The sequence below is a fragment of the Lactuca serriola genome, chromosome 2, assembly GCF_051521515.1.
Source record: "Lactuca serriola cultivar US96UC23 chromosome 2, Lser_US96UC23_V15, whole genome shotgun sequence".
In the NCBI taxonomy this organism is placed as follows: domain Eukaryota; kingdom Viridiplantae; phylum Streptophyta; class Magnoliopsida; order Asterales; family Asteraceae; genus Lactuca; species Lactuca serriola.
The window spans coordinates 26,703,721-26,713,425 of record NC_136409.1 but is presented as its reverse complement, the minus strand read 5'-3'; positions in this window follow the sequence as shown (position 1 = coordinate 26,713,425).

Here is a 9,705-nt window from a genome sequence, read left to right as displayed (position 1 = left end):
GGGTGAGACCTTTAGCAATACACGGTCTCCAATCTGAAATTCCAAGGGTTTTCGTCTTTTTTCGGCATAACTCTTTTGCCTATCCCTTGAGGATTTCAGTCGTTCTCTTATTTGAACGATCTTTTCAGTCATTTCTCTGATGATCTCCGGACCAGTGAGGGTGCTATCAGGGACTAGACCTTTTTCCAACTGCGTGTCGCCTACTTCCGTCTAGCACAGAGGTGACCTGCACTTACGGCCGTAAAGGGCTTCAAATGGAGCAGTCTTGATACTAGTATGATAACTATTGTTATAAGAGAACTTGACTAAAGGTAAGTGAACATCCCACGCTTTACCAAAGTCGATTACACATGCTCGCAACATGTCTTCCAAGGTTTGGATCGTTCTCTCACTCTGTCCATCAGTTTGTGGGTGGTATGCTGTACTCATATCCAACCTTGTTCCCATAGATTTTTGCAATGATTGCCAGAATCTGGAAGTGAATCTGCTGTCTCTATCTGAGATGATAGACATCCGCATTCCATGAAGTCGTACGATCTCTCGGATGTAGGTTCTCGATAGTTTTTCCGTCTTATCTGTTTCCTTGATCGACAAGAAATGAGCGGACTTGGTTAGTCTGTCGACGATCACCCAAATAGTATCTTGGCCACCCTGAGTTTTGGGCAGTTTCGTTATGAAGTCCATGGAAATCTGATCCCATTTCCACTCAGGTATTTCAGGTTGATGGAGTAGACCTGAGGGTTTTTGGTGTTCTATTTTTATCTTGGCGTAAGTCAAACACTTGCTCACAAAGGTAGCAATCTCTGCTTTCATGTTTGGCCACCAGTAGAGTTGCTTGAGATCTTGATACATCTTATCTGACCCTGGGTGCACGGAGTATGGAGTCTTGTGTGCTTCGCTCATAACTACCTCTCTAAAACCACCGAACTTGGGTGTCCAGATTCGGTTCATGAAGTAGCGTACTCCGTCACTCTTGATTTCTAGGTTCTTGTCCATCCCCCTAAGGGTCTCACCTGTCAAGATTTCAGGTTTCAAGGCCTCTATTTGAGCCTCCTTGAATTGTGCTGATAGGTGCGAATGGATCGACATGGTTAATGACTTCACTCTTCGACCAGAGTACTCCTTACGGCTAAGGGCATCGGCCACGACGTTTGTCTTTCCCGGATGATAACGAATCTCACATTCATGGTCGTTGAGCAATTCAACCCAACATCGCTATCTCATGTTTAACTCCTTCTGGTCGAAGATGTGTTGAAGGCTCTTGTGGTTTGTAAAGATGGTGCACTTGGTCCCGTATAGGTAGTGCCTCTAGATTTTCAGAGCGAAGACCACCGCTCCAAGTTCTAGGTCATGAGTGGCGTAGTTGACTTCATGCGTTTTCAGTTGTCGTAAGGCATATGCAATAACCTTTCCTCTCTGCATTAGTACACAGCCCAGCCCTTGCTTCGAAGCATCGCAATACACCACAAAGTCTTCGGTCCCCTCTGGAAGAGAAAGAATGGGCGCACTGCAAAGGGCCTGTTTTAGAGTTTGAAATGCAGCATCTTGTTTTTCTCCCCAGTCGTAGGTCACCCCATTTCGAGTTAAGGCGGTAAGGGGCTTTGCGATGCTAGAGAAGTTCTGAATGATCCTTCAATAATAACCAGCAAGACCTAGAAATTGGCGAATCTCTGTTGGTGTAGTTGGTGCAGACCAATTTTTGATAGCCTTGATTTTTTATGGGTCCACGTGGATTCCTTCCTTGCTGACCATGTGACCGAGGAAGTCCACCCTTCTAATCCAAAACTCGCATTTCGAGAACTTTGCATAAAGTCTCTCAGTTTGTAACGTCTCTAAGACTTGTCTCAGATGTTGACTATGCTCTTCTTTATTCTTTGAATAAATGAGTATGTCGTCTATGAATACTATCACATATTCATCCAAGAATGGAAGACATACCCGATTCATTAGGTCCACAAATACGGCCGGGGCATTCGTTAGTCCGAACTGCATCACTACGAACTCGTAATGCCCGTATCTCATTCGGAAGGCCGTCTTGGGAACATCACTCTCTAGGACTCGCAGATGGTGATATCCTGATCTCAGATAGATCTTGGAGAAGTAGTTGGCTCCTTGGAGTTGGTCGAATAATTCGTTGATTCGGGGTAAGGGATAATGGTTCTTGATGGTAAGTTTGTTGAGTCCTCGGTAGTCGATGCACATCCTGAATGATCCATCCTTTTTTTCACGAATAATACGGGTGCTCCCCAAGGCGAGAAGCTCGGCCGGATGAATCCTTTTCCGAGTAGCTCATTCAGTTGGTTGGATAGCTCTTGCATCTCCGTCGGGGCTAACCGATAGGGCGCTTTGGCTATTGGGGTAGCTCCGGGAACCAGATCGATTCTGAACTCGACTTGTCTCGCTGGTGGTATTCCTGGAAGGTCCTCGAGAAAAACGTCGGGAAAATCGCATACGTCAAGCACATTCTTGACATCCTGGACTTTGCGTTTCACATCCACGACATGTGCCAAAAACGCATGATACTCCTTGCGTAAGCACTTCTGAGCTTGGATGTTTGAGATGATACGAAGAGTGGTTCTAGGTTTGTCGCCCAAGACAAAGAAAGTCTCGCCGGTTGGCAGATTAAGGCGAACGGCCTTGTCGTAACATAAAATGTCAGCATGATGAGAACTCAACCAATCCATGCCAATGATGACATCGAAATGCTTAATCGAGACTGGCATGAGGTTGATTGGAAAGGGATTAACGTTTAGAGTTAGGGTACAGTTTAAGTATATCTCCTTAGTGCCTTCGGTTTTACCGTTGGCCATTTCTACAATAAACGGTTCACTTAATGATCGTGGTAATGGCTTTAGCAGGCCTTTAAAATTGTGACTCACAAAACTTCTCTCTGCTCCACTATCAAACAAAATGCATGGATACAAGTTATCGAGAAGAAACGTACCCGTAACAACAGTGGGGTCCGCAACGGCTTCATTTTGTCCGATTGCAAATACTTGGCCCCTTCTGTCGGTATTCCTGTTGTTTGCCTTCGGGCAGTCCCTGCGGTAGTGCCCCGTGTCTCCGCACTCAAAGCAGGCGCGACTTACTCCGGTATTAGCAGCGGGGGCGGATTGTTGTGTCGGATCTTTGCAGTAGTGTGTTGTATGCCCCTTCTTATTGCACCTAGTGCATTGGAGGTCACGGCAGAGACCGTGGTGGTGGAAGTTGCATTCGTTGCATTTCGGAAGTTTCCCATTGTATGAGCTTGTGGGGGCAGTGTTGGTAGATACAGTAATAGCGTGGATCGCTACTACTTGTTGTTTCTTGGGGTTCTCCTGTAGGGTTTGTCCCCTTCTCTTGTTCCAAGGCCTACTCTGGCCCTGTGCCTCCTTAGATGGATTAGCGGTAGCTGCAATGGTACCCTGTTTTACCCTGTGGTCGATGAGTCGTTGAGCCAGGCGTTTAACGCTGTTGTAGGTAATAGGGTTGGAAGTTAGGACATGCCCTTGAATCTGGGGTGACAACCCCCAAATGTAACTTTCAACTTTCTTTGATTCTGGGTTGACCATGGTAGGGCACAATGCAGCAAGGTCGTTGAACCTAGCTGTGTAGGCGACTAGATCAGACCCAGACATCTTCAGATTCCAGAGCTCTTGCTCAAGCTTTTGCACTTCGCACCTTGGGCAGTATTCTTCCAATAGTAGAACCTTCAGATCCTCCCAACTCATGGCGTTGGCGACAGTGAGAGTCACAGAATTCACATGGCTTTTCCACCAAGTGATGGCTCGATCTATGAAGGTGCAAGCAGCGAACTTAACCTTGCTTGTTTCTTGGCATGAGCAGATCTCGAAGACTGTTTCGGTCTTTTCGAACCATTGCATTAGTGTAATGACTCCCCCAATGCCATTAAAAGTTTTTGGCTTTGAGTTGGAGAACTCCTTGTAAGTACATTCTCTTACTTAACCATGACCAGTGCCACGATTGGAATGATTCGTGCTGCTTCCTGTACCTCCAATTCCATTGGAGTTTATTTGCGAGAGAGCTGTGGTTACTGCTGCTGTGATAGCATCCTGGACCATGGCCGGATCATACGTTGGTGGTGGAGGTGGTGGTGGCGCCGTGCCCGGTCTGGGCCTTAGGTATGGACGAGGAGGCATCGCGCTGCCAAAAGAAAATGAGAGATTATAAGTTTTGGTGGTTGAGAGTTGAATGATATTGAGTTAACTTTCTTTAATACATCAAGAATTTGGTTTGACCAACACAGGGCCTTGACCTTGATTTATAAATGGTGTTTGAATAGATATACTTATGAATTGAATGAACTGCACATAATTAACATACGAAAGAGATATGCCCTATATATATTAAACATATAGTTGTGTTACATCTGAGTTTAGACAAAAGTTTCTTACCTTTCTAAAGGTTTCCGATTACAGAAAGTTTAAAGAAAATAATACTCTTATCCGAAGTCCTAATTTATAACAAAATTTGAAATTTTGGCAAGCACTACTTGCGACGTAGGTTGCGCTTGGAGCTTGACTCCGCATCCGATTGCTTCGATTCCATTAGACGCCTATCAAAAGCAGCTTGTTGTTCCCTTAATTCGGCTAGGGCTGCAATCATTTGTGCTTGGAATGCCTCGGTTTGGAGTTGGGCATTGTCCTGAATTCTATCCAGCCTACGGATGTCAGAAGTGTGAACCTGTACTTCTACGTTGACATCCCGAATCCGGCTAGCTTGAACTCCGGATGGGTAGGACTGATTGGCTAGGTTTCCCACCATTACTGGTAGTGCCCGATCAGCTGAACCTCCGTCGCGGACATGGTAGAAGTCTCGGCACATGCCATAGGGGGGGGGGGGCGTAGGTTTTGTTGTTGGCTCCAATGGCGGAGGTGACTCCCCCATACAAGAGTGGGTCCTTGGAAGTTCCTCACATAGCCGGGAGGTTGTGGGGCTGGTGGATTGATAACCTCTGGTTCTGAATCTATACCAGGGTCATCTCCTTCATCCAACTCTATAGGTTCTTCGTCTTCTTCGGGATCTTCATTGACCCATCCTCCATTACCTTGGTTGGGGTAGTAGGGGTCATTGGGGTGATGGAATCCAGCCATTGAGTCTGTACGAGAATAGGGTTAAGAATTTACTATAAGCTAGAGCACATGAAATTTACCCTTAAGTTTAATGGTTGTTGATACTCAAATACTCACTTAGTATTATTTAACGATATGCTTTTGATAAGTTTTAAATTTGTTGTCCACTGCAGACACTCCTTGGCACACGTTAGTCGGCTCTCGGACAAATATAGTTGATCAGGCTATATTCTTCCCAGTTCCGATTACATGTCCCAAGGCGTACCTGCACTGCACAACTTATTTATAATACTTCTAAAATGATCTGATATGAAATTGTTATTAGTATGAAATGAGTGCATGCCTATTTTACAAAAACTAAATAAATTTAATTTCAAAAGTATGACTCTTCTCAGAGTCTTTTGGCCCAGTTAAGTTTATAGTTGTATAACAAAAAAAATGGTTTTGATATACTTAGTTCCCTATAAACAATGCTCTGATAACAATCTGTTACACCCCCAAACCAGAACGGCGGAAACGTTTGGGGGCGGAGGACGTCATATTCAGTATCATAACAGTTCATAGAAAGGAAAGTACACACCACCATACATATATAAAGGTTTTAAAAATGTTTACATAATTGTATTCATTACATGTTCAAAAGATAAATACATAAACATCTTTCAAAAGAAGTAATTAATGCCAGCGCATTAATCCCCAAAAGTTGATTTCCAAACCTGCTTAGCGGTTCCCTGAGAATAAAAGTTATTTCAAAGAGAAAGTGTCAACAATTAAGTTGGTGAGTTCATAAGTGGTTTAGAAAAATTGTATGCCATTCCAAATTGAATGTATGTTTTCCAAGAAAATTCCTTATTCTCTTATAAAAGTATGAAATGCATGAGAATATTTGTATTGAAATACGTAGATAGTTGAATCAAGAAAACCCCTTATTTTGCTATTAGTTGTTTGTTTTGTATACAGGAAAATCCCATATTTTCCGAAAGTAATAGTTAGTCTAATGTCCCAGACTAAAAACCGAAAGCAAATGACATGCTTTAGAAGGTTGAAGCATAGATTTATATAATAAAACCTATTAGAAGATTTCAGTTTGTTAGATGAAGAATAGTTTTAATAGCTACTCATTCATCAATCAGAAGTACTATAATAATTGTATATCCGATGAGTTTTATAACCATACTAAACATAATATGCCTGTAGCAACGTTCTTCAGGCGTCGTAGCATTATGACAAACTGTCACCCCAAAGGAGGGACTGTAGCTAACAGTCAGGGTGCGGGATCATGACATCCTGTATATAGATCTATACACATTTGACACGTTCCCCGAACAGGAGACTCTGGTTATAGACAGGACTTGTAGCGGTACCTTTTAGCAAAAAGGTATTATTTGAAGATGTACACGTCTCACGGATTCTCAACTAAGTCTGTATTAAAGTAGTGGTTTTGTATGCAAAGTTTAACCTTTTTCACAATGTTTGACAAAGCATAAATCATAAGTTCTTTGAATGCATAAAATGATTTAGTAAAGAATGTTACCCTTGATATGATGTATTTGTATGTAAACGTATAAATAAAACATTATTTCTATTTATAAAACATATTGTATCCCAAGAGGGTAAAGCTATGTTGTGAGGTGTTTTGCATGATAATGACTTCATAAGATAGTTAAAACAACAGTATGAAAAGTATAGCAAAAGATCGATGTTTCACACGATTTTAGTCGTGTGTTTACTTGTATTCCCCCCTTAAAAGTGTTTAAAAATCATTTAAAAAGCATTTAAAGTGTGGTTGTAGGGGTATGAACTCACCTGAAGGTTTGAAGAAAGCGAGATGGAAACCGGGCAGAATTTCGTCTCGGGAAAACGGATTTTCTCGGGATTCTCGGGAATCTCAGGAGTACAAACGATCTTCGGGACTTGAGCAAACTGACCAGGGCTTCGGGTTAGCACGGGCACGGAAAACGAGGCAAGAACGCAAAAGAAATGAGAGAAATGGAGCCCTTTCTTCGGAACCCTCGCATCCCTTTTATAGGGGCTGGGAACCGCCTCGGTACGCGGGGCGTACCAGGGTACGCAGGGCGTACGCATATGTCATGCATGACCGAATCCTCGACTGCCTCGGACTTCGGATGGGACAGGGGCTAGCTTCGCATAGGCCGACACGTGGACGATCCGAGGCCTAGGCCTTGAGTACGCAGGGCGTAACTCGGCTGTTGAGATTAAAATAATCCTTAATCTATGAAGATCGATTAGATCTTGAACAAGTATGTAAATATAAAATTATAAGAACACGAAAATAAGAACGAAACAAGATTGAATCAAACGTGTCGAATGATTAAACAAAATCCTCAGAAGAGCTCGATTAAGAACAGCAACTGTAGAGGATTGGTAGGTTACAAGAACGATTAAAGAAACCTGTAATGCTATCGTTATGCTCTAGATGAATCGCAAAAATCGTTACTCTCTAAAATCATTCACCTAATATGCATGCAAGCATATACTTATATATTAAACATAAAAGGCTCTCGGTTGGATAGGCCCAAACCGGAATACAAAATAACTATACTATCGAGCCCAATCGACGCAACACTTCAAAATAATCTTCAGCCCAACAATCTCCCCCTTTGCGTCAGTTTGGAGCGAGACCTTCACTTGTTACTTGGGCCAGCGGCTGAAGCAGGTACCTTCTTCTTCACGGTGCTAAACAGACATTTGGTGATAGAGAGAATGGTCTGTCTAAACCGAATGTACCATTGGATCATGTCGTTGAAGTACTTGATTCAGCCGAATTCTCTTTACACCGTTTGATGATCGATAACACATGCTCCAGACAAGCAGTGGTGTAAAGGTGTTAGTCAGCTAAAGCAAAGAGACATTTCTGTCCTTCTGCTCTAGTGAACATAACCGAGTTGCGTCTCAGGTCGATCCTGCCCATTTGCATTTGGTTGAGATCACTGGCCGATCCCACAGGTGCAATCTTCGGTTTCTTCTTGAAGACTGTGGCGACCTCCTGATCCATAAGGGCAACCTCCATGATGTAGCAGGCTAACATCCTTTTGATATGATCTATAATGGGGCCATATTCGGCTTCATTAGTCAAAAGGATATTATACAGGACAATCCAATCATGAGGATTTAAATTCGGTAGATCTGCCGGGGAGATAAGATGAGCAGTTCTTGCAGATCCCCGAATCAACTTGAACCGGACATTTATAAAACGACCTTCGGTTCAGCACCCGAAGGTTCACAATCTTCTGGGCGCTCCAAGTAAGGTATTGAGGACGAGCAGCCGCCAGATAGAAGTCAATGAGCTCCCTGTCAAGCTCAGCGTTCGGGTGAGGGACTTCAAAGATGTTTGAGAAGGCGTGGAAGATAAACGCCTTTCGAGTCAGCGGCATGTCGAACTGCGAGTCGACAGTATTGTTGCAGTCGAACGATATAACCGGCTCGAGCCATAAGATGCTGGGAGTATCTATGGCCTCTTTAATCAAGCGCTCCCTGGTCCAGGCAGGGAAGAGAGTCTTCCGGCTCTCAAGGAGATCGTGGGCTTCCTTTTGCTTGCGTTCGGCTTCTTCAGCCTCTCGCGCCACACGACTGGCATCATCATCAGCATTGCGACTGTTCTTTCGTTTTAACATGTCAGCAATGGTCTCCTTGTCTTCATCTTCATCTTCTTCCTCAGCTATGTGTTTCCCTTTGTCCTTCACACCCGAACCCGAAGCATGACCAGTCGGAGGTGGTTCGGTTGTGTGAGTAGCTTTGGAGGAAGGAGGTGGTTTCGATCCTGTCTTCTTCTCATCTCCCCCTTGTTTCGGAATGGACACGAAACTAGGTAGGCCTTCGATTTTGCTGAGAAGGTCCATGGCCGGAGAGAGCTTTTCAGCAAGGGTTGGCCTCACTGAGTGGTTGAGAATAGGATCGTGTGCTTCTAGGATGTTGGATAATGCTGCGTGGACATCCAAAACACAAGTTTTCATCACCTCCCTTTCGGATTGAAGAGCTTCCAGTTGTTGTTGTGAATTGGAAAGTTGTGTGCTCTTGACCTTTAGGGCGGTTGTTTTGCTCGCTAGAACATCCATCAATGAAATCTCGGCTGCGAGATCCTCCTGTAACTTAGCGAGGCGAGCATCGATGGAGGCACGAAGGGCCGATTTGTCGTCGCTTATGTTTTGGCGAAGAGTAGCGAACGAAGTCAACTCCGTGGAGACGAACTTGGCCAATTGGTGAACAATCGGTTCCAAAGTTGTCTTTGTGGCGTCGGCGCTTTCCTGCAAGGATTGCAACAGGATGGAAGCGTCGGAGAATAGTTTATCGACTTTTTCGGTCGCGTCCACATCCTCCAAGGTCAGCATCAGAATAAGCTTGAACGAAGAAGCCTGAGTTGGATGGATACCATAAACCTAAGGAGGTGGTTCGCTTGAGATAGCGTAAGATGTTCTTTACTGCAAGCATGTGGGGTTCGCGTGGGTTTGCCTGAAATCGAGCACAATAACACACAGAAAACATGATATCAGGCCTGCTAGCAGTAAGATACATTAGTGAGCCTATCATTTGACGATAGAGCATGATATCGACAGCTGGTTTGTCTAGAGATGGGGTAAGCTTGGTGCCGAATGCCATTGGGACTTTGACTTTT